The 26,470-nt window shown below is 34.0% G+C and overlaps 1 pseudogene; it reads right to left on the bottom strand.

The window, feature by feature from the left end:
• Positions 1-19,053: 19,053 nt before the first annotated feature.
• LOC100928225 lies at positions 19,054-20,228 on the bottom strand (annotated as a pseudogene).
• Positions 20,229-26,470: the final 6,242 nt, after the last annotated feature.

Raw genomic sequence — 26,470 nt, 5'->3', positions numbered from 1 at the left:
TTTGTCTGTTCCACCACTCTAGGACTCAGAATCTCCTGCTGATTGGTTGAGATAGGGCTTCCTGCAGGCCAGCTGGGGAGCTTCCTGCCTTGGATTTTGTTCCTCTCCAACCTTTCCTTACAGGAGTGAGAGGGACCCTTTCTGCTGATCCCGCAAGTTTCCTGGGGTAAAAGATTGTTTCAATCTGTCACCTTGATGGTTCTGCCCCTCAAGGAACTGTCTTGGGGGGCTATTTTATGATTGTCAGGAGGTGAACATAGGAGGATTACAGCAATTCACTGTTTACTCTAGCATTTTTGCTCCTTGAAGACTATACTTTCAAATGTTTTTTAATGAATGAGGTCTTTTTAGCACCTGATTTATACCTTTGATCAATTAATTGCTTCATCTCAGAAGTCAGAGTCCTCTGTGTTTCTTTCAATTGTGACAGGAGCAAAAACTCAGACCTTTTAACATGCCTTATTACCAACCAGAATCAGAGAATGCAGGATGACTAGGCCTCCTCCCTGTTCGTAGTTGGAAGTATTATGTAAAATCAACAATTAAAATGGCAGTTATACTGGCCTGGATGCTTTGCTATATCTTTATCATGTCAATGAGTTATAATGGTGTAATGCATTACCTTATTAACCTCATTAAAGTAACTTAACTAGAAAGAGAAAGAGATAGAGGGAGAAATACAGAGACAAAGAGACTGAGAGAGAGGGAGGAAAAGAGGGAGAAAGAGAGAGAGAAGGAAAGAGAAAGGGGAGAGAGAGTAAGAAAAATACAAAAACACAGAGATGCAAACAAAAATAGAGATGGTCTCCTGCACTGGTTTTCTCCCATTTACAGGGAGCAGGAAGTGACCTCCTTTCTATTCCTTTTCCCTATCGTCTGCTTACCCTGCCTGAAGGACTAGGAGCAAAATGTCATTCCACCATTCCTCCCACTTGTTTCCTCACATGAGCTGCTTAAAAAGCCTGTGAGAACTTCTTGAGGCTAGACCTATGTGGACTTTTGAAAATCTATCTAAACTCATTCATCGATGATTAATAAACTTCCCCCTTCTCATCCCAGTGCCATTGATTCTTCTATTCGTCATCAGATAATCTCTATTCTCTGTCCATTCTTTTAGGGCCTTTTCCCTAACACTCTCTACTCTTATTTTACTATACAGCTATCCTCCCTTTTCATTGTGCTCTCTGGACTTTAATCTCTTAATAAATGTTTACTGACCAGTCTACTTGACTACTTTTCTCATTGTATTTGAATTTAGAAAACACAAATGATTTAAATATGTGATGAAATGCTATTTAAAAATGTAGACAATATGGCAGACCTTTGGGAGTGTAATATTTCTTCTGGAGGAGGAAGAAGGAGAAACTTTTCTTTACCATGACCAAATACACAATTTAAGTTATTACCTACCTCACTCATGGGTAAGTTTAGAAGTCTATCCTTTCGCAAATGAATTTAACAAATGGGGGGAGGGGAGCAGAAGAAAATACAAACAAAAATGACTCATAATTTAGGGGATAATAAATAGGAATGATGAAGAAATGTAAATGTTTATCTATAAAATACTTGCTTTTTTAAAGAGACATATTGCCATGTATCATTTTTGATGCCGAGACCCAGTAGAGTATAGCTGCATTGTCTTGCACAGATTTTTTGTAGTGTTTTTCATTCAATCCCCAGGCTACAGTCCCCATGAAAGATGAGTAAGTATATTTTCTCCTTCATAGCTTTATAGAAATTGAGCTTGTTTTGCGTATGCCTAAATGTCTTATTATGAGGAGATGCTTACTAGTCAGAAGAATGATACTGACCAGCCTTGACTCTGGTTTTCTTTCAGGTTCCTTGGCAATGTAATTATTATTTTACTGCTCCCCCAAAGGAATTGTCAGTCTCCAAAATTAAGGTGGATGCAAGAATTGAAAATTTAAATGAAATGTTTATAATAATTTTTAAATGAGTTATAAGTACACTCCTTTCATAAAACTGACTTAAGAAGAATATGCTGGAAATTGTTCATTAGCTTGTAGGCCTTTAGTAAAATGTTCATTAATAATCATATATAAAAATATTCTGAACTATTCAGTGTCAAACATCAGTCCTCAGTCATGTGTCATGATAAGACTGTTTTTGATGACTACATAACCCAGGTGTACCCAGAGGCAAAGAGATATATTCCAGGAAGGGAGGGAGAATGGCAGATAGACAAAAAGTAAGGGTGTTACATGCCAATGAAAAATAGGTAGTTTCAAACCATTAAGGAGACAAAAAGATCCCAACCCCTATGAAGCATTTGTAATTACAAATACTACTTAAAAATACCTCTGGATAGATTCCTTTAAAAATGTTTCTAATGCTAATAGCTCTTTGTAACGTACATAAATACACACATTAGCAAAATGTCACAGGTTAGTGTTCTTAAAAATGCTTAAAGCAGAACAGTTCATGCAGCTGGATCCATAAATACACATATTAGAAAAATATCACAGGATACAATTGTGGGTTTTTTAATGTTTAGAATATTTTAAATGTCTAGAACACTGTGAAGTGCAGATACAAAGAATTTCCTAATCAACAGAAGTGTTCAGGAACAAGACTATACATTTAAATGATCTTGTAATTTTTAGCAATTGGCTTCTTCCAGCATCTTAAAATGACCACCTGGTTCCTTTGCCATGGTGGGAGACACAGTTCTGGCCCTAAACCATGTTGAAAAATTATCTACCTCCAAATCTCTGACCTTCAACATTATCTCTTTTCTGTGTCCTTATTCAAGTCATTATAGTCATTTACATGATTTTCAAATGGACTTTGGTTTTTGCTGAGATGGTAATCTTCTCTTGGACTCTGAATGGTAATCCATTCAATAGATTGATAGAGATATGTGTAAATATCTAAGAAGTTTAAAGACCCTAGGATACTACAATGACAATGACTTTGTGCATCAAGGTCACCCTGGGTGGAGATTTAAAAACAGCACTATCTTTCATATGCAAGATCTGTATCCCCAGGATTTATAAAAGTCAAGGTATGCTATAGAAGCTGATATTTTGGTAGCCTCTTCATGCTTTGAGAGCAGATGCCAGATTTCAAGCAATTTCTATAGCTCTGAGTGAATGCAGAAGTATAGTTAACTAAATGATGCAACATGAACACTCCTAACTAATAATTCTCATTGTCTCATTTAAATATCACTTTATCTGTCATTCTATCATTAGCTTTTTTTTTTTTTTATCTTACCTAAATATTACTATATCATTGCTTCTTTTCAGTCTTCTTCTTGAACTAAAAAATGTATACTGATTTACTTTATCTTCTCCAACAAGAGAGATTTGGAGCAATATGAAAGATATGGAGTTAAGTAGTGGTAATGGACTTTGAGTGAAAAAACTAGAGTTCAAATTCAGTCTTGGCCACTAGTTCTGTGTTCCTGGAAAATTCACCTAACCACTCTCTACCTCAGTTTCCTAATCTGCAAAATGAAATTAATAACAGGTCTGTTAATTGGTATTTAGTAGAGAAGAGTGCTATAATGCCTCCTGTAACTTCGCTATTTTGGTTCCATGACTCTATCTATTGAATGAATCCTAGATTTATACATTTTCATCAATCCTTCATATATCTTGTAAGAGAGACATCTTAGAGAAATTTATTGTGAGTGGTATTCCCAGTTATCTATTATTTCTTTTCTAATTTTTACTAGAATTGTACCAAAAAATGTAAAAATTTTATATGGTTAAGAATCCCTTTTTTGCATGATCTTCTTTATCAGTTTTCTTATTATCTCCATAGATCTGAAATATGATGTTTTCATTACTTCTCTAGTTTGTTTATTAAGCAACTATTCATGACTAAGTTATTTGTTGTTCTGAACTTTTTTCTAATTTTATTTTTTTTCTTTCTTTTATTTAACATTCATTGAAAAAATGTGATTCTATCCTTCTCTCTAATCCCTCCCCACTCATTGGGAAGTTAAGCATTATTCCATCAATTATACATGTGAAATTATGGAAAATACATTTTTATATTAATCATATTTTTAAAACCACCATAAAAAGCAAAATAAGTGAAAAATTATGTGTTAATTTCTCCTCAGAGTATATCAATCTTGATATAGATAGATATCATTTTTCATTATGGATTTTTTAGAATTGACTTGCATTATTATTTTACTAGAGTAGCTAAGTCCTTCAGAATTGAGCATCATTACAACATTGCTACTACTGTGAATAAAGTTCTCTTGGTTTTTCTCCCTTCACTTCCTATTTATTCATATAAGTCTTCCCAGGTTTTTGTGAAATCATCCTGTTTATCATTTGTCCTAACATATCCCTAATTGATGGGCACTGTTTCTATTTCTGATTCTTTGAAGCCATAAAAAGAGCTACTATCAATTTTTTTTTTAACATAAAAGTCATTTACCTTTTTCTTTGATATCTTTGAGATACAGACCTACATGTGGTATTACTGGCTCAAAAGATATGCTTAATTTTATAGCCCTTTGGTCATAGTTCCAAACTGTTCTCTGGAATGTTTGGATAAGTTCATTTGTGCCACACCAATCAAACTAGCAAAGGATTACTTCAACAGAGCTAGAAATTAATAATTAAATTATCTAAAGAAATGAAAGATAAATAATCTAAAAGATTGGAAACAAGTCCATCTTTAAATCACATTAGAAAGCAGTGATCAATGAAACAATTCAATACTGATTAAGAAATGGAGAAGACAATCAGTGGAATGGATTATGTAGACAACATATAGAAGAAAAGAAACATATGCTTATTTATTTTAAATGGAATTTCTCTTTATAGCTTTTTTGGCTTTTTTTGGTTACATATTAGAAAGCAGATAATTTATATGATTTATCTTGTAGCCCACTACTTTGTGTAAGTTTTTTTTTTTTTTCAATTAATTTTCAGTTGGCTCTCTAGGATTCCCTAAGGATATCATAAGGCTATCTGCAAAAACTTAAAATTGTGTTTCTCTTTCCCTATGATTATTCCCTTAATTTAATTTTTTGTAAATCCCATATCTATCATATCTAGAAACATACTAAATAGTGATCATGATTTTGAATAATGTTGCTTTACCCTTGATCTTATTGGAAGATCTCTCAGACATAAAAAGTTTTCTCTTACAATTTATCATTTAAGTAATGCTTATTTATTCCTATTATTTCTAGGGTTACTAGAAGAAAAGTAAGCTGAATTTTCTCAAAATTATTTTGACTGCTATTAACATAATATAATATTATATTTTGCAAATATTATATACATATTACACATATAATACAATATATCATTTATTATTTCTTTTTATGAAATGGTTTAGGATATTTGTAGTGTTTCTTATTTTGAGTCAACTCTACTTTTCTGGAACAAAACCAATCTTAGTGTAGTGTGTAATATCCCTAATATGTTATTTTAGCCTATTATTTTATATTTTATTTAAAAGTTTTGCATCAATGTTCATGAGGATGATTGGTCTGCAATTTTCCTTTTCCTTTGTCTTTTCTTACTTAATGTATCATGACCAAATTTATATCCTGGAAAGACATTAGAAGTGTGCTTTCATTTCCTTTTATTGTAAATAGTTTCTATAGTATTGAAATTAATTGTTCTTTGTATTCTTGATATAATTCACTCATGAACCTAGCTGGTACTGGGGTTTCCCCTTTCTCTTTAGGAATGCACTTACAACTTGTTTAATTTCTTTTTTTTTATATTGAGTAAATTATTTTCTTTGTTGTTAACCCTGGTATTTATTATTTTGTAAGAATTCCTATATTTCTACTAATTCAGTTAGATTTGTTAGCATATAGTTGAGTAAATTGTTTCTAATAATTCTTTATATTTTTTCTTAAATTGGTGTGTTTTCCTTTTTTTCCCTTCTTATACAACCTAATTTTCCTTTCTTTAAAAATGTTGTTTACTTATTTTATTAATTTTCCCCTAATAAATTTCTTAGTTTTATTAACCAATTGAACATTTTATTATATTTCATTAATCATTTCTTTAATTTTAAGTCTTTCTACTTAATAATTTGGTAATAGTGGTTTTTTTCATTAGATGGTCAATTTTCTTCTATATATACATACATATATGACATATATGATGTATATATATTCAGATTTTTGATATTTTTCTCTATTTTCTCAATGAACTTGTTGTGATGTAAATTTTTACCTCCAAACTGTTTTGGCTGGATCCAATAAATGTTAATGTTTCATTAATAACATTTTAGTGAAAATTAAAACTTTTTGTTATTTGAGCCATTAGTTCTTTAGCATTACACTATTTCTAAATTATTTCTTTTAAAAACCCTTCATTGAATGTTTTATTGTTACCTTTATATTTATGTCATATATATGTACAAATACACTCACATATTCTTATTTGTTTTTTGAGTAGATTTGCCAGTCAGAAAGTATACATTATAGTTCCCACCTTTTATAGTTTTTACTATTTATTTTTCTTTCCAATGTGATTAGCAGATTTTTGACTATATTTCTTTTCCCAGGAGGCTGATTATTTTTGGATTTTCATCTTATGCCTTGTTCTCTCTGATAGCTGCTTGGTTGGTGACATATTTTGACTTTGTTCTGATATTTTTTATTTCATTGTTGAAATATTTAGTTCCATCTGCTCCACTTTTTTGAGATAGTCTTGTTTTTCCTAAAACTTAGCAATTTTTTTCTAAAACATTGATTCTTCTATTTAGATTTTTATCAAGGGATCTAATTTCACTTTTAATCTTTTTTCTTCTGCAATTTTCTTAGGCATTTTTTATACACTGAACATTCTTTTGGGATTTTATTGTTTTTTGAAGTACTGGCTGTAGTTGTTATATAATTGTTCTCTTTCTTCTAGGATATTCTTCAGGAATTTTCTTGCCTGAAAATGTTTCTTCATTGTTACGGGAGTTTTTATTTGCTAGCAAGATAATGGTGTAATAGAAAGAGTCCTAGAGTTACAGTCAGAAAAACCATTTTTATTAAACTAAAATGATACAGGGCATTCAAAAGACATTTAACAGTCAAATGTCAAATGACACAACTTCTCCAAGCCTAGGTTGATCTCTAAACAAAGTTAATAATAGCCCCTGTTACAGATAGTTGTTCCAAGTCAAATGAGCTGTTACCTATGCATATATATATGCATACATACATGTTCATATGTTGTAAACTTTAATATACTATATAAATATGAGCTATTATTTCTATTTGTCAACATTGTTTATTTGCCCAGTCTCTGTTTGTAAAAACATGCTTAAGTGCATAAATTTGTATTATAAATGATCATATACAAACACGTACATATAGATAATTAATAGATTTAGGTTAAGATAAATACATAGAAAGAGACGTTTTTAAAAAGAAAAAATAAGATGATGATAAGGACATTTGACTTCATGTTATTGTAGAGAAAAAACATTATTTTGTGTCATACCTGCCTTTTTATTATCTTTCAATTGTTCATTATGTTTTGATAGTTCTTCTGTGTTCTCATTGATATATGTCCTCACATCATGAATACAAATGCTTTCCTTTCTATCCTTTCTCCCCGTAATTCTTATGCATATCCTTCTATATATTATCCTGGAAAAATTTCTTCAAGATGCCTTAAATGTTTCATAGATACAATCACAGTACTCAAGTTGCCTCATCTGCTATCATTTCCTCTAAATGTCAATAGGGTATAAGATAAAGAGCACAATACGTAATTAATAGATGGGTTCAAATCATGGATTTCAAACTTTCTAATTTTATAATTATAGACAAGTCATTTCTTTTGTCAAAACTTCCATCTATTCATCCCTAAAAAGAGAATAATCAAACTTATCGTGACCTTTCTCACAGGGCTGTGTACCAAATAATATATATTATATTTATAGCATTCTTCCAAGTGTAAAGTGCCTTGTAAATTCCAGTTACTTTAGGGCAACTTACTTGACCTCTACTAAGCCTGTTTTATTATTGCTACAACAAATGAGTTGTGCTAAATGATTTCTTAGGACTCTTCCTTAAGTTGTAAGTCCTTTCTTTCTTTTGTTATTGATGTTGACTTTTCTTGGGTGCAAATCGTGGACCATGCTGCTGTCTACATAACTCACAGTAAGTGTTTCTACTATAATTTATAATTTTAAGATATTATGTTCTAATAATTGCAAGGGACATTGGAGAATTATTAAAATTGTTAGACTATATTAAGAGGTTAGACACCAAAATGGCATGGTTGTTGACATAAGTGGCTGTTGTTAAAAATATAATTTTGAGTTTTATTGCTAAAAATTCCTGCATAATTAAGTAAAAATTGGATGCCTTCCAAAATAGCATTTTTATCACTATTAATATTTTCATTATTTAGAATAGTAATGAAAATCCTTATGAATCTTCATAGTAGCCTATGAAGGCTCTAATATGAAGGAAATTAACCTCAGTGTTTGATGGCAATTTTATTAAAGGTTTGTGGGAGAGCAGATATATAGATAATATCTACATTATATCAACCTCTTAAGTGGTAAATCAGACTTGCAAATAAACAGTTGGTGGTACTATTATGAAAATGAAATGCTGCTATACTTTATGTGTTTTTGTTTATATTTATGTTTATGTGTTATTTGTAAGAAGAATTTACCTGGCAAGTTGTTTGCAGTCTTTGGCAGTTTTTTGTCTATGATGTAATAATCATAATAGCTTTCGTTGTGTTTCTTAAACATGGTTAGCTACAACACGGCTTCTTAAACCTTTTCCACTTGCAACTCCTTTTTGCCCAAGAAATTTTTACATGGCCCCTAGTGTATGTGTGTGTTTGTGTGTGTGTGTGTTTGTGTGTATGTGTGTATGCATACAAATCAAATATTTACTGATAATAAAATAGTAAATTAATTTCACAACTCTCACATTTATTTACAAGACCCCATATAGAGCTGCAACTCACAGTTTAAGAAGCTGGGAGCTACAATGTGACATGTTGAACCTCAAATAAGTTTCAACTCTTATTTGATGCTATGAAGAAAAATAGAAGAGGTGGGAGATAAAACATGGAGATTAACTTCCTCTTTTGTGAATGAAGCATTGTTGAATCTCTTTTGTAGCATTGAACTAGGCCTTATGAGGGATAAACAACAACAAAAACAAATAAATAAAAGATACATTTTCTATCATAATCTGGCAATGTGAAGAAGGAGATAAAATAGTGAAATGTGAAATGAGGGTAAATAATAGTAAACATTTGTTTGTGATCAGGATTTCCTGAGGAAAATTAGGTGGCACAGTAAATAAATAATTGGACTTGAAATCAGGGAGACTCGTCTTCCTGAGTTCAAATAACTGAGACACTTTTAGCTTGTGTGACCGTGGGGAAGTTTCTTAACCCTGTTTACCTCAGTTTCTTAATCTGTAAGATGAACTGGAGAAGAAAATGGCAAACCACTCCAGTGTCTTTATCAAACATACCCTTCCCTCTCCTACAATATATATGCACACACACAAATCCCAAAATGTGGTCACAGAGAGTCAGACATAATTGAAATGACTGAATGGGAGGATATGCACACAACTTAAAGAGAAGGGTTGCAGGGTAATATTTAACTATTGAAAAAGTTAGTTTTGTCACTCTGATGCACATTGTGTTTGTGTACATTTATATGTAAATGCACATATGTATAATAATATGCTCATTAATCAAAATAACTTTTTATTTCTCATAAGATTGTTAAAACCTTTTTTTTGTCTTAAAAATTTCAGGCTTAAGAATTTCCCATCCTTCCTGGGTTAATCTCCTCAATATGTTAGGTTCTTAAATACTCTCTTTTCCTCTTAAACCCATGTAATCTCTTCTTTCCAAATTGATGGTGAATATTACTGTGTCTATTTCCCATTATAAATTTTAAAATGGAGTGCCAATAAATCATTCCTATTTTCATCAAAAAATTCATCTATATTGAAAACTCACTTTATCTGTCCATCTATGTTAGCTCTCTTTATGTCTCTGATCCCTTAGTGGTTAACTCAATGAAAATGTACTCTACCCATATGTAACTACTGTTTGACAACAAATATTCATTGTTGCATTTGCTATATCTAGGCTTGACTATTGTATGGCTATGAAATGGCTAAAAATTATTAATAGAATCATTATTCCATTAATGAAAATCACTTGAAAAAAATCCAAAATATATCAGAAAAGTGTGTAGGGCAAATGACTGCATTTTGTGGATGGGATTGCCCATATGGAAAGGTTTATGATGGTAATTCAGAACCACATCTTTGTCACCAGAGATTGCAAGAAGGCTATTCTTAAGGACACTGAAGTTAATGATCAATGTGTATTATTCAAGGCAATGACAAAATGTACTATATATCACCAGATAATATGGAATATTGTCCCTTTCATACTTTTACTATTTAAAGTTATTCTGAAAATAATGTCAGTGGACCTGTACAAGATGAATTTATATCACAATGCTTTTTCTTAGTTGCCAGGAGCAACTATTTTATAGTTGCTCTATTTTATTTAACATTATTTAATTAAATTATTTAGTAATGTGATTATATATTTATGTAAAAATATAAATAAATATACAATTAATGATAATTTATAATTACTATTTAATTAACATTAAAGGTAAAAAATTAAAAAACACCAATAGGACAGCTCTTTGTCCCAGAATTATTTTTACATAAATTCCAAAAGAAATGAAAAGAATAAAAATAACAATAACATTGATAATAATAATATAAAATATTCATTTATTACTTTCTAATTTAGCATATGTTTTAATGGAACCCATTATATTATAGGAGAAAAACATACCTTGATAGTGATCTTCAGATATTTAAAGAGCTATCATATTTAGTTCCAGAGGTCAGAATTTAAATGAAAAGAATGAAGCCATAGAAAGGCGGAACTTGAATCAATATAAGAAAGAACTTTTTAACTCTTATAACTACCTGAAAGTGAAAAGAGTTGCTCATGAATAAGTGAAATTCCCACAATTAGAAATGTTAACATCAAGCCTGGATAAACATTTGTCACAGTATTAGGATTTATGCATCATCAAGGATCCTGGGCTAAAATCCTTTCTAATGATGGAATCTTTTTGGTTAAGATCATGACTCAACAACTGATCTATGAACCACCTCATCTCTAAGACAGAATCGTAATAGGTGATCCATTCTGTCTGTAAAACACATGCCTTGTATTCTTTGACCTCCATCTACTGGTTGGTGACTTGCCAATAAATTAACATTTAGATGCCATATAAAAATAGAAGAAAGAAAAGTGAAGAACTGGAATCACTATTCAACAAGATAATTATTGTTCCTGAAATTCTGCTTTTGCCATGGGATCTTCCGGAATGATTCAGGGTGGAGAGAGGAGGGAACAAACAAATAAACAAAAACCCAAACCCCAAAACTTATTTGTTTTAATGCTTTCTTTTGTCTCATGCCATTAATCTACAGTATGTAGACCTGGAATGACCACTGCTGTCTTCTCAAAGTCCCATCACAATTATATGCACTGCATTATAAATTCTTTTTCTTTATTATTGTTCAGTCATTTTAGTTATGTCTGATTCTGTGACCCTTCTTTTTAGCAAAGATAATGGAATTGTTTGTCATTTCTTTTTTCACCTATTTTTACAAATGAGGAAATTGAGGTAAATAGGATTGAGTTTCTAGCAAGGTCACACAGCTAATAAGTTTGAGGCCAAATTTGAACTTGTCTTCCTGATTCCAGTTCTGTGTCACCTAGCTGTAGTCCTTTTCCTTAATTATTATATCATTTAAATTCTGAATATTCATGTATTGCTGCAATATACCTCTTTAGCTATGCCCAGCAAAAACATATTTTTAATGTGTCTATCCTGAATTACAATTCTGGAGAAGGCAGGGGTGAAACAGATTTTTTAAGACTGGGGGTGTATTGAGTCTGTCAATCAATTATTGTACAACAATTAAAGTGTGAAGATTCTTATACCTTTTTTAAGAGTGAATAATTTATCAATCAAAGGTAGATATGAACAAGGTCATTTTAGGCTTTAGATCAGGGTTGAGATATATCCAAAATCATTGGATTGACTAAGACAACTACAGCTGAAAGCTTGAGTTCTACAAGCTTATAATTTTGTTTAGTCTGTGAATGATGTTAAAAACATCCAAGGTTCCCCACCCCGGCTTTAGATTAAGTTTGAAAAGTCTTTGATTAATTAAAAGGTCCTTGTACATTCTTGGCTGAAGTAAAATGATTGATTAAAGAGAAAAAAAATATCAAGTCAGATTGGAAGCCAAGGAAATTTAGCTTAGTAGTAGAAATATATAATCAAACTCTTGATAAAGAATTGAATGGGAAGAAGTGAGAAGGAGAGTGCTGGTTTTAGAATGCACCACAAGCTGCTGTTTCCCAACTACCACTCTTCTTTTGGGAAAAATATCTCTGAAATTCAGAGTCCAGAGATTTTTGGACATACAATCAACATGCTAAAACCAGAAATAAAAAAGGCTACTACCAGAAATTATCTAATTATATAAGGAAGAAAAGAAAAGAAGGAAGGAAGGAAGGAAGGAAGGAAGAAAGGAAGGAAGGAAGGAAGGATCGATCTGTGGACTAGATTAAATAAACCAAGTACAGAAACAAAGTGTATCCTAGTGTCCAATAAACCCCAAGCACCTTTCTATTGGGATTAAGGATTCAATAGAGCTGATTCAAAAACTAGAAAGCAGTCTGGCAGAAGTTAACTAGAGACCAATATCTTAAATGGTATACTAAATAGTTACATAATGTAAACAAAGTGTGCCATCATAAACAAATCAGAGGAGCATGAAAAAAAGTACCTTTCAGATATATGAAGGGGAGAAGAGATCATGAACAGAGAATAGACAATGTTGATTATATAATTTTCAAAACAATTCACACAAACAAAATCAGTATAGTTAAATTTAGAAGGAAAGCAAATACCTGTGAAAAGATCTTTGGATCAAGTTGCTTTGATAAAAATCTCATATCAAAAATATGTAAGGAATTCATTTTAATTTATAAAAATCAAGATTAATGATAAATGGATAAAAAAACTTGAACAGATTTTTTTTACCCAGGGAGAGGTATCAACAAATGTAGTTTAAAACGTTCTAAATCATTAATAATTAGAGAAAATCAAAATTCTGAGTTTCCACACCCATCAGATTGGCAAAGATGCTAAAAATGATAAATAGAAATTGCTGGAAGGTTTGTGGGAGAAAAAGGTATATTTATGCATTCTCTTGGAGCTTTGATTTACACAATGATTCTAGAAAGCATTTTATAACATACCTCAAATATACATATTCTTTAATCCAACTCCATAAACATATTTTTCTATGTGCTAAAAAGACCAAAGAAAAGAAGGAAATGACATGTATGCAAAAAAAGATTTCTAGCAGCTTTTTTATATTAGCAAATAATTAGAAATCAAAAGAATGTCTGTCTCCTGGGGAATTATTAAACAAATTAGATAGTTTATGTGAATGTTATTTACCATCAGAAATTATAAAATAGATTATTTTAACCTTTGAAACTCACCTGAAAAAGAATTAACCAAACATTAACAAAAGAATACTTTATACAATAACATTGCTATTTTGAAGAAATTTGAAGAAATTCTGGCATCTCCAGAATACCTCATGGCAATGTCTACATCAAGAGTAAAGGACATATTAGGCGATTGGGGAAGGCAGTATCAGCAAACTATAGTTATACCCTAGGAGCACATCTCTAAGCTTCAAGCCAATGGCATCTGGTATCTGTGAGTTATATCTTTTGCCATGTTTGCTAAAAAAATTGAGTACACTTTCCCCTGCATTCTTTATGAACTGGTTAGTGAGTATAGCACAGACTTTAGGAGGAATTGTTTATGCTCAAATACTCCTTCTTTTAAAAACTGATAAAGCTTTACTGATTGATATTGATGGGTAATCATGGGAAGATACTATTCCATTGTCCTTTAGGTGACCTGAAAACTTAGTTCCTTGAAGACTGATTTATACCATGACTTTATGCTATGTAACATCACTGAAATATTGTTTCTGTTTAAAAATTAGGCTTTCTATCAGAGAGAAGCTTGGAACTCTTAACCAAGTAACTCATTTTCTTCCATTTTTTTTCCCTGTCCAATTCATTTCTGGGCCTTGTCTATTGTCTATCTTATTTTTTGTCTACATTTGTAGGTTGCCAGTCCAAGTGCATATCTGAATCTAAATAGTAGGGATTCTTCATTTACATGATAAGTGGCTAATTAGCCTGAAAGTTTGACTGAATTGGTTTCATCCAGGACACTTTGAACTGTTGCAGAACTTAATGCACAAACTCACCCTAAGACAGGATTTTATGGTTGAAGAAACAACTATTTCTCCCTCACAGATATCACTAGTCCAACAGAGATTATGATACATACACATATGATCATAATGCAAAATGTTAGATAAGTGAATAAGATGGGTAAAAGCCAAGTGTTATTTGAGATTCCAGGAAGAAAATAGAATTTCTGATTTGTAAAACTAAGATTCATGAAAGAAACTATAATTCATTTGGGCTTTAAAATAGATGACAATATTTTCAAAAGATGGATATAGGGATTGGGATGAGTTAAAGACATTCCAATCACAAGACATTGTTTAAGACACATAGATAACAAAGTATAGTATCTGAATAAAGAACAGACAATAATTCATTTTCCTCAGAAATAAGAGTATGAAAGAAAATAGTTTGAAATAAAGGTAGAAATATAGACAAAATTAGAAGGGAAGCAATAAAGTGAGAAAAAAATTGTATTCAAGAGTTCTGATAAAGGCCTCATTTCTAAAATATACAGAGAATTGACTCAAATTTCTAAGAATTCAAGACATTCTCCAAAGGATAAATGGTCAAAGGATATGAACAGACAATTTTCACATGAAGAAATTGAAGCAATATCTAGTCATATGAAAAGATGTTCTAAATCATTATTGATCAGAGAAATGCAAATTAAGACAATTCTGAAGTACCACTACACACCTCTCAGATTGGCTAAAATGACAGGAAAAGATAATGATGACTGTTGGAGGGGATGTGGGAAAATTGGGACACTAATATATTATTGGTGGACTTGTAAACTGATTCAACCATTTTGAAGAGCAATTTGAAACCATGTCCAAAAGGCTATCAAACAGTGCATACCTTTTGATCCAGAAGTATTTCTACTAGGCTTATGTCCCAAAGAGATATTAAAGAAGGTAAAGGGACCCATGTGTGCAAAAATGTTTGTGGCAGCCCTTATGGTAAGAGCAAGAAACTGGAAACTGAGTGGATGCCCATCAGCGGAGCATCCAATGGCTAAATAAATTGTAGTATATGAATGTTATGGAATATTATTGTTCCATAAAAAATGATCATCAGGATGATTTAAGAGAGGCCTGGAGAGACTCAAATGAACTGATGCTGAGTGAAATGAGCAGAACCAGGAGATCATTGTACACCTCAATAACAAGATTATACAACGATTAATTCTGATGGACTTGACTCTTTTCAAAAATGAGATGATTGAGGCCAGTTCCAATGATCTTGTGATAAAGAGAGCCATCTATATCCAAAGAGAGCACTGTGGGAAACTGAGTGTGGATTACAACATAGCATTTTCTTTTTGTTAATTGCTTGAATTTTGTTTTCCTTCTCATTTTTTTCCTTTTTGATCTGATTTTTCTTGTGCAGCATGAGAATTGTGGAAATATGTATAGAATAATTGCACATGTTTAATATATATTGGATTTTTTGCCATCTAGGGGAGGGGGTGGGGAGAAGGGGGAAATTTGGAACACAAGGTTTTGCAAGGGTCAATGTTGAAAAATTATCAATGAATATGTTTTGAAAATAAAAAGCTTTAATTGAAAAAAAAACAACAAAAAAAGTTGGAAATATTGGTGCAAGGGTCTTGAAGACCAAGATATATGGCCCAATGAAGTGGCAGGTCATTGACCATGAAAATGCCCATACATAATATAAGCTTACACAGTAGATAGGACCCTTTGGTAATATCAACTTTTCATATAGATAATTGAAAGTATTTCTTAAGTTTCAATGACTAGTTTATCAAGGTAAACTGATAGCTTTGAAAGGAATTATCCCTTTGCTCTGACCAATTAAAAAGGAGCCCAAAAGGTCTTTTCTGTAAGTTTACTTTTTTCCCTTTCCACTATATTTGTTGGAGAACACTAAAATATAACCATAGGATGGTGGGATTGATTTACCTTCCCCAAAAGCTATTCATGATAGCTTTGTGGCAGAAGCACATAATAAGCTGCATCTGTTATAACACACGTGTTAGAGACTTTCCTTCTGAGAATTGCCACATATGCCATGTCCGCTGGTGGAGTGGATCCAGGAAGTAGAAGGGGGTTTGGCCTCTGAGGCAGGAGGTTGTGTCTTACAGGTGTTAGATCTTTTCTTAGGATGCAGTACCAACTACAGGTGTCTCCCTTCTGTGGATCCACCTATGCAGTACTGAGTGGGCTAAGCACAAGGTAATCCCAAAGGAGAGTAAATATAAATGGCCAGTTTTGCCATAGGTGAGAGAAGGATGCAGAGAGAAGAAAGAGAGATGCAGAGACATACTTACCCTTGCTTTTTCTTCCTGCTAACCCCTGCTGAAACTGATAATAAAGAAAAGCTATTTGGCACCTTAACATTAGTCTCGTCTCCATGTCCGTGCAGGGAAGATTGGTATGTATGGCCCTGGCAATCAGTGGCCTCTGAGGGAGAGCTTACACACATGGTTTAAGAAAAAGTTCTTAAGACACCAAATTCCTCCTAATCTATTTTCTCTCCACATGCTTTCTACTTTATTTCCCTCTTCTCCTCCTCCTGTTCTCTCTGTCTCTGTCTCTGTCTTTCTGTCTCTGTCTCTGTCTCTGTCTGTCTCTCTCTCTCTCTCTCTGTCTCTCTCTCTCTCTCTTTCTCTTTCTCTGTCTGTCTGTCTCTCTATTCCTTTTTATTTCCTTAATAGAGATCAGAAATGAAAATCCTGCTGGAGATGAAGAATTTAAACAGGTGGCAGATATTGACTTGCACTTACTTACATAGTTTGAGAGAATAGTTATGATACAATACTATTTCTTGAAATTCAGCTTTCATTGTAGAGTGGAGTACATGAGAGTTTTGACAATTGTCTTTCTAGCAACCCTACATTTGAAGAAAAATTTGGCCTATTAACTAGAAAAGACACAAAACTCCTATTGCTGAGAGTTGCACAGGTAATGAAATAAATCCATGACACAGGCCAGTGAAGAATCTGAAATTTGTCCCTATCTTTTGTGTGGATTGTGTGGGATTGGAGACAATGAGGTTGATTAGTTTATGCCTTCTAACTGAAGGGCTAGAATGGCCTTCAAAGTGTAGTCCAAAGAATTGTTGGGGTCTCTGAAACCCTTTCAGAGGGTTTACAAATTCAAAATTATTTTTTATTTCTAATATAGTAAATAGCTATAAATATAACCCATGTGAACAAAAACTCTTTGAACAGATCCTCGATAGTTTTTTTAACAACATGAAGATACTGAGAACAAAGGTTTGAGAACCATTGGAGATGGTAGAGCACCAAACTCCTATTGTCTTCCTTCATAGAGGACAGAAATTGGACTTTCCATTCACTCCATTTGCATTTCCACTGTGCAAAGTGCCCCATTTTAGGTTCTCCTTCAACATTGCCTCCATATCTCTGCCTCCTTTTGTATGTTATGTCCCCCTTTAGATCTTATGTATCTTGAGAGCAGGGACTATTTTTCTTTTCAAAAATCATATCCCCAGTGCTTAACACAGTATCTGACATATAGTAAATGTGCTTAATAAATGTTTATTGGTTTATTGGAATTAGATGGTGTAGTGGATAAATGTTGGATGTGGAATCAGAAAGATCTCAGTTTAAATATGGCTTCAGAAATTACTATGTGACCTTGAATAAGACACTTAATTTCTCAATGTCATCTGTAAAATAGGAATAATGATAGCAAATGCTTTACATTATTGTTGTGTTCAAATGAGATAACTTTATAATGTTCTTTGAAACCATAAAGTGTAAATGATAGTTATTACTATCACTAATAAGTTTTTTCTGAATAATGGGCCCAAGTGGATTTCCTTTCTTGAAGGCGTTCAAGTGCTCAGAGAATTACAATAATACTAAATATATGGGTCTCTGGGGAATTAAAATGGTACTCAAAACTATATCGGAACATTATCTTATTGATACTCCTAAATTTAGTTCTGGTCTGAGCAAAGTCCCCATCATTTGGTAATCCTACTAGTCTAGGAATACACTTTTAATTTTCAATAGTGTTATAATTTCCTAAATACATCTAAAGAAAGATTTCAACATTTCATTTTTGTAAGGCTTTGTATTCAGATATTTTCTCCTTCCCTCCTTTCCCTCCTCTCTCCCCAAGACAGCAAGCAATCTGATATATATTAAATATGCACAATTCTTTTACACATATTTCCATATTTATAATGTTATACAAGAAAAATCAGACCAAAACTGAGGGAAGACAATGAGAATGAAAATAATCCTAGCTGTGTGACCCTAGCAAGTCACTTAACCTCAATTGCCCCAGCAAAAAAAAGAAAAAGAAAGAAAATAATCAACAACAAGAAAAATGAAAATATGTGCTTAGATCTGGATACAGATGACATTTTTTCATCCCAAATCTATTGGAATTGCCTTGAATCACTAAGATTGAGAAGAGCCAAGACCATCACATAATCTTGTTGTTAATGTGTATAATTTTTTTTGTTTGTTTTTTTGCTTCTGTTCACATCACTCAGCATCAGCTCATGTACGTCTTTCCAGACTTTTCTGAAATCACCTGCTCATCATTTCTTCCCCCACCCTCTTCCTGGAATTTATTTAAATGTTCAACCCCAGCAAGGAAAGCCTGCTGGTGTTGATCAAAAGGTCAGAAAATTACAAGATAGAAAATGTGTTCTTTCACTTGGATATCAGCATCCATAGGAATTCTCAATATCTGTGGCAAAAAATGGTGCACACTCAAGATTTCTGGACCATCTTCTTTAGGATTTGATTAAACTTTTAAAATTTATGGATCTGTTGAATGAAAAAGTCTCTGTAATGGTGGACCACCTTGATATGGTGATGTGGATCATGTACTGTAGAAGTCCACTTCAGAGCCAAATGGAACTCCCTGATCAGAGATGAGTTGCTGCTCATTCATACCAGGGTCTTCATCTTGTGCTTGAAAACCAGCAGCTGTATGCAAAACTCCTTCTCGGTGAGATTCAGCTGGCCAGCTTGGCCAAGGGCATGGCTGAATAGAGTTTTTGAAAACTGCAAATGGTGGAAAGCTGGGCCTCCTACCGTACCTCATCCACCCAGACCTTGAGCTGCTGCAAGAAGGGTTCTTTGTGATAGCTGAGATTCACATTGTCATAGTTGGGGACCACAGGGGAGAAGAACTTAGGGCAGAAGTAGCTGAAAAGCTCCTTGTACACTGTGGGTATCTTATCTCAGTATTTCTCCCTCAGCTGCAGATAGATGCTCTAGTCAATGTGCATGAGGGTACGTGGTCTGTGGGATGGCCAGCAGGTCATGCACCTACTGATTCTGCTTGTTGATCATCTCATACTTGTACATTGTGCTTTGGAACATGCTCTTGGTTCTCTGGATAAAGAGCAGAATATTGGCAAAGACACAGTTGGTAACCTAGTATCATCCACCATCACATAGACAAAGTCTACACAATAATAAGTGCTCACCTGGCATTCAGACACCCAAGAATATATGCTGTTTTACTGAGCTCAATGTTCTCCAGCACTTTGATGGTCTGACAGTAATCCCCCAAAAATGAGTGCAGCCAGAGCAACCCCACAGACTGAAGTAGCTGAGCATCTTGTAGAGGGAATTCCAGGCTTAATCCCCAGCAATGCTCTCAGGGTCACCTTAGCTTGTGGATAACTCTAGCTGTTGATTTATACTGGTTTGTCTGCTAAGGAGAGAAGCATGTTCAGAACGCCGTGGACAATCCAGATTTGGGGGTTAGAATGAAGAAAATCCATCTCTTCTGACTTCTTGGCTGTCTTGCATTGATCTTGGCTAAATAACTGAAACTGGTAGATGAACTCATCAGTGATTTCCTGCAGCCACTGATTGGGCATTTTAAGGTAGACAGGACCATCAGCATTGGAAATATAGATGAAGAAGTTGCATATTCATAAGAACTGGACAAGGCAACATGGAGCTCACAATATAAAGGGGATGTACAATATGTAGAGTTGTTAGGGAAGAGGATGGAAACTGGTCAGCAATGCTACTGAGTAAAAAAATACTCTTATGGGGTCCTGAAGAGAATGGGACACCTGCTCTCCCCAGACCATTAAAAATATGGTGGGTTTTTAATAGGGTTCTTGAATCTAGCAGGAACCATACATTGGAGGAGAGGAATTAGGAGCCTGAACCTGAGAACTAGTGCTGATTCAAGTTAGCTTCTCTTGGGTTTCTTCATTTAGTAACTGAGGGAGACTTGTGAATTTCTTGAAATTTCATCACACTACTAAAGGGGTTCATAACATCAAAATAAATTAAGAAACCCTATTCTAATTTCTTTATATATTTTGTACTTATTTGTCTGTGTGCATGTCACTCACCTGTTCTTCCTCTGAATAAAAGTAAACTTCTTAAGGATTGACATGATTTATTTTTATCTTTGCATCACCAGCCCCAGCACTATTACTAGCAAAGGGCAATGCTTATTAACTACTTCTTGTATGTGAATCATGTTCTCCTGACCCTTGAGCTCCCCAAGATTTTTTTGTTCCCTTACTTTTTACTCTGACATTTTAATATTTTCCCTTAGTATTTATTCTTTTTTTTTCCCTGACTGCCTCCTTACTATCGCATTACTTCTTCTTCTTGCTTTTCATATATTTCTTTTTGTTGTTTTTTGCAAAGAAATTGGATTAACTCTCCAGTGACTTGGCCAGGATCACACAGCTAGTAAGTATGAAGTGTCTGAGGCCATATTTAAATTCAGGTCCTCCCGTTTCCAGGGCCATATCCCTCTGTGCCACCTAGCTAACCCCTTTTCACATATTTCTCCAACTGGCTTGCTGAGTGGTTATTATAACCTGAGACCTTCAATATCCAAATGACTCAGATAGTTTCATAATCCTGACTGCTTTGACAACTAGATTCTAGCCTCAATTCTGGAGTGAGTTAACTCAAATTAACTCCACAAATCCTCTCTATCGTGTCCCCAACCCTGTTCCAGGTCTTCTCTTACTTCCACATAATTCATTATTTGATCCTACCTAATAATTAATCTCTTGTAATTCTATTACAACATTCCCTTTACAATCTTCTGAAAACAGGCAATCATCACTTTTTCAAAGAGTATTATTCCTTTCATATTTGACTCCTAAAAATACATCAAAATACCACCAAAAGAAAAGAAAAGAAACAAAGTAAATAAATGTCTCCGAATTGTTTTTTGTTTATTTATTTGTCTGATGCTAAATATATGAATAGCAGTGTGATAAATTGCCCAGTTAATTCTGAAAGATACAAATCATTTCAAAAATAGACAATAAAACATACTGGTATTAATTCTAAGTATTAATAGTCATATATCTGATATAAATCAAGATGGGAAGTATTTGTAATTTTAAAGTTTGAGTTGTTTTAGATTTTTTACTAAAGTTAAAGAAAGTTCTCAAACAATTCAAACTAGCCAAAGGGGGAGAGGATTGCCTCAAGAGTCAGTGGGTTCCTCTCTCACCTGAAGGTTTTTATAAAGAAGCTAAATGATGATATGTTCTAAAGGTAATTTTGAATAGGTATAGATTGAATTGGATTGGATAGCCTCTAAAGTCTCTTTCAATTCTCCGGTCCTATAATTCTTCAATTATTATGATCTGTTCTTCAAAACGAAATTGTGCATGTATTTAACTTTTCCCACCATTGTACAAGAATAATCAGAGCTCATTATCAGTGAATTTGAGCTTAAGACAACCTTCCCCAGAAGAGTAGAAACTCCTATGTCTTTGTGTAGCTTTATTATCAAAATGGGACTGAGCAATGGAATAGATTCCATTATTCTTTAATGAGGGCAAATGATCTATGTCACTTGGAGGATTATCTGTCTATGTCAAAAACAATAATGCTGGTACTTATCTAGGGGATCGATGTCAGTCAGGTGTTCCAAGCAATTGTTGAATTCTCCACTGAAGGAAAGCGATGAGATGTACAACACCTAATTATTTGGAATTGTTTAATTCCTGGGGTTTAAGCTATAGACTGGCAGCTGTAAAGACAAGCTAGAATCAAGGGAGTTAATCACAAATTCCAAGGCAGAGGCAGGTACTGGAGACATGCTCCCTTGGTTAGCAAAGTTCAAGGCACTGTCTTGGAACAGATGATGATTGGAGAGTTAGGCAAAGTTTTGGAAAGGTCGAAGATACTGTCATTCAAAAACCAGGTACATATATGGAAATGCTAAGTACTGAGGAGAGAGAGAGAGAGAGAGAGAGAGAGAGAGAGAGAGAGAGAGAGGCAATTCCTGTGACTTTAAATATGTTTTTAGGAGAGCAGTTTACCCTAGCAAAGACAATTTTGATTCTCAAACTCCAAAAACATCTTAATTCTATAGCTTAGGTAGAAATCAGGATTTATTAAAGAGATTTTGATCCATGATCATGAGCTTTTGATTCCCCTCTGGAATCAAAAGATCAGTCTGATGTCAACAGAAATCCCTGTAGGATGATCACTATAGGATTGGGTGTAAGGGTCATTCCCCAATTTTTGTTACACAGTCAGTGCTTAAGAACTGATTGTTCATTGGATGATTAATATCCTTAGAGAAATCTAATGTAGATATATCAATGTGAGCATCCTTTTTCCAGTTCTAGTCATCTTCATAGGAACTATTGGTTTTGTTTTTGTTTTATTTTGTTTGACTTTGATCCTCAGTAGTTCCTGTCCCAAGTTAAGTCAATGCTCCCCCAAAACCATGGTACTCCCACAAACACTCATCTAAAATCAGTGGTACCAAATATAACATCAGAGTAAAAATCTTCAGGATTATGTGCACAATTTTCTGCAAGTATATATATGATAAGGTCAAGGGAGTAAAGGGGGAGAAATAATTAAATGTCATGAAAAATAGCAATAATATGTTTAGCTTCCAAAAATGCCCCAGCTGGTATTTAGCTTATTCTAATTTTCTATCTCCTTGATGTTATGATAGAATGTGAACCAATTCAGGACAAGATTTAAATTTTCTCCTTTCTTTGCATCTCTAATGCTCAGAACAATGATTGGTACACAGTAGGTATTTTTTAAAGGCTTATGGAATTTTATAGTGCTTAAGCCCCTAAATCCTATTCTTTTTACAATAAATTGTATGTTCTTCCCTTTACCAACTGATCATGTGACATATTGTTATTGTCTTTTTACCATCTCTTAATCTACTTCTATTGGAAATGACCAAATCCTGAGAGTTTTGCTACACCTGCCCTCCAGTGTTGCCTCTTGTGTCTATTTTGAGGCTTAGAAACAAGGGAAAGTTAAGCAGCCCAGTTTCTTAGCCTTTCACTTAAATGTAAAGTGACAAACTCTGAAAATAGCTTTTCTGAGTGTAGCATTTTTTCCCTGCAAGCCCTTCCCTTGTAATTATGGCCATTACAGTAAGAGTTTTGTTTTTAATTGCATGTTTCATTATCACTGAAGTGCTTTAACCTACAATCCTTCTCTTCTTATCCTACTTGTCCAAAGAAAAACATGCTGATTTATCTCCCTCTGTTTCTCAGAGCCATTTGAAGGGCATCAGAAAGTATAAATGAAACCCACCCACCTATTTTCTCTCCTTTAAGTGGGAGGGAGGGGAAATATCATCATGCAGTGGTTGGAATTTTCTTTTAAAAAGTGTAATAACTCCAACTTCTAACTGCTAAGAACAATGATAAAGAGATTCGATATGGCAGTTAGTTGAGAAAAGTGGGTAGCATATTGGACTTGGAGGCCACAAGACCTGGGTTCAAATCTTGTCTCAGACACTTATTTACTAGCAAGGGAACCCTGGAAATATCACTCTTAGCTTCAGTCTCCTCATTTGTAAAAGGAGCAAAATATTAGCACTCAAGAGAGCTGTCCTTGGAATCAAGTCAAGGAACATATATACTTGACACTTTGTCTTAAAATATGTGCTTTTGTGTGTGTATGTAGGGGGGGGAGAGAAGGAAAGAGAGGGAAGGAGGGAGGGGGGAGAAGGAAAGAGAGGGAAGGAGGGAGAGAGGGGAGAGAGAAGGAAAGAGGGAGAGAGGGGAAGAGAGAGAGAGAGAGAGAGAGAGAGAGAGAGAGAGAGAGAGAGAGAAGGAGAAACAGACAGACAAAGAGAGAGAGAAGGAGAGACAGAGAGAGAGAGAGAGAAGGAGAGACAGACAGACAAAGAGAGAAGGAGAGACAGAGAGAGAGAGAGAGAGAGAGAGAGAGAGAGAGAGGAGAGAGACAGACAAAGAGAGAGAGAAGGAGAGACAGACAAAGAGAGAGGAGGGAGAGAGAGAGAGACAGAGTCAGAGAAGAAAAGAAAGGGAGGGAGAGGGATGAAAGAAGGGATAGAGGGAGAAAAAGAGAAGAAAGAGGGAGAGAAGGGGAGAAAACAGAGGAAGGAAAAGAGGAAGAGGGGGGGAAGAGGGAGAGAGGGAAGGAAATAGAGAAAGAATTGAGAGACACTAGTGCAACAACCTTTAGCAAGAGGTTGTCTAGCCACGAATTCCCTGAGGATGTGTAATTATTCCCTTATGGAAAAGAGAGGCAACTAAAGAGAGATCAGGCCTGAGACAACAGGGTGAAGGTCTCCATTTATAAGCTCTTAGCACTTCTAGCCCCAGGTTAGATCAAAGTGAGAACTTTCAAGAAGAAAAAAAAAGTAGATGGTAGAGATGGTAGCTGTCCCTTAGCATCCTCAATTAGTGTGTAATCCATCTTAATTCCCATCTTAGCCATGAGAGATAACTTCTAAATGGACAAGTTTGGTGGGGTGTGACTGAATGATTTTAGTGGTAGTGAAACTCATTTCACTAGCAGAAACTTTTAGATAAATAAATTGGTCTCAAGGAAGAGCAAGTGCTTCCCAGACTTTCTTCAATTAATTGTGGTTTTTAAAAATATTCTGTTAAAGATCATCATTGCTGGATTTAATATTAAGTATCATAAACACTTGTAGTTAAACATGTCCTTATGTTTCATGGTGTCCAGTCTTGCAGGAGTAATAGGAAGCACAGAGGAGAGGATTTCCGGTCCATTATAAAAGTCCATTATAAAAATGATAACTAGTGTCATCAGTATGAACCATGTCATACCTTTATTTTCAAGTGCTGAATGGAACATATTTTATATATCTTCTCATATCTAGAGTTACTAGAAAGAACCAAGTTCAAATCTGGCCTCAGACATAACTGTGTAACCTAGGCAAATCAACTTAACCTCCATCTCAGTTTCCTTGTCTGCAAAATAGAGATGATAATGATAGCTAATATTAATATAGTATTTACTATATGTATAGCACTGTTCTAAGCACTCTATAATTATTCTTTCATATTATCCTCACAACCCTGGGAGATGACTGCTATTATGAAATCCATTTGCTGATTAGGAAACTGAAAAAAAAAGTTACATACTCCAGTTCACTTTGCTAGTAAGTGATTGAGGCTGGTATTCTTAACTCCAAGGGCAGCAGTCTAGATAATGCATACCTACCTGAGAACACCTACCACCCAGAGTTATTAGAATAAAATGAGATAAAATTTGTAAAGTGCTTTGTTCATTGCATTTTTTTCCATTTCACAAATTTTGTTTTTCAATGAATTGGTTTCTTTTTCATATCTATTTTGTAAGGAGTTATATGCTTTTTCCATTTCATCAAATCTATTTTGTAGGGAGTTATATGCTTTTCTCATTTCATCATATCTATTTTAAAGGAGTTTCTTCAGATAATTTCTGTTTTTCCTTTTTTATACTTTCTTGCAAAGATCTCATTTCCTTTCCCCATTTTTCCTCTAACTGTCTTTTAAGTTCCTTTTTGAATTCTTCTAAGAGAGCCTTATGAAATGGGAACTAATTCATATCACCCTTTGGGGCTTCATCTGGAGCTGATTTGCTTTAGGAATCCCAGGGTTTGAGATTTGTTCTTCTCTTTCTCCATAAAAGCTATCTATGGTCAGAATTCTTTCTGCTTTTTTGCTAATCTTTTAAGGGTTGAGGTCTGTTCTTAAGGCAAAGGGATGACAGCCACTTTAGTTTGTCCCTGTACTCTTATTTCTGACTGCCTTCTGGTGCTGGGTAGGTGTGGCTAAATCTCACATTATTCTCAGGCTCAATGGCTTACAATTTGCCTTTTGTATTTGCTTGTTTGTAAAATATTCTGCATGTTTTATAGCAAATCTGCTAAACTACC

The sequence above is a fragment of the Sarcophilus harrisii genome, chromosome 6 (genome assembly GCF_902635505.1).
Source record: "Sarcophilus harrisii chromosome 6, mSarHar1.11, whole genome shotgun sequence".
Lineage (NCBI taxonomy): Eukaryota > Metazoa > Chordata > Mammalia > Dasyuromorphia > Dasyuridae > Sarcophilus > Sarcophilus harrisii.
Note: the sequence above shows the minus strand (reverse complement) of the source record. Positions and strands in the feature narration are given on the sequence as shown.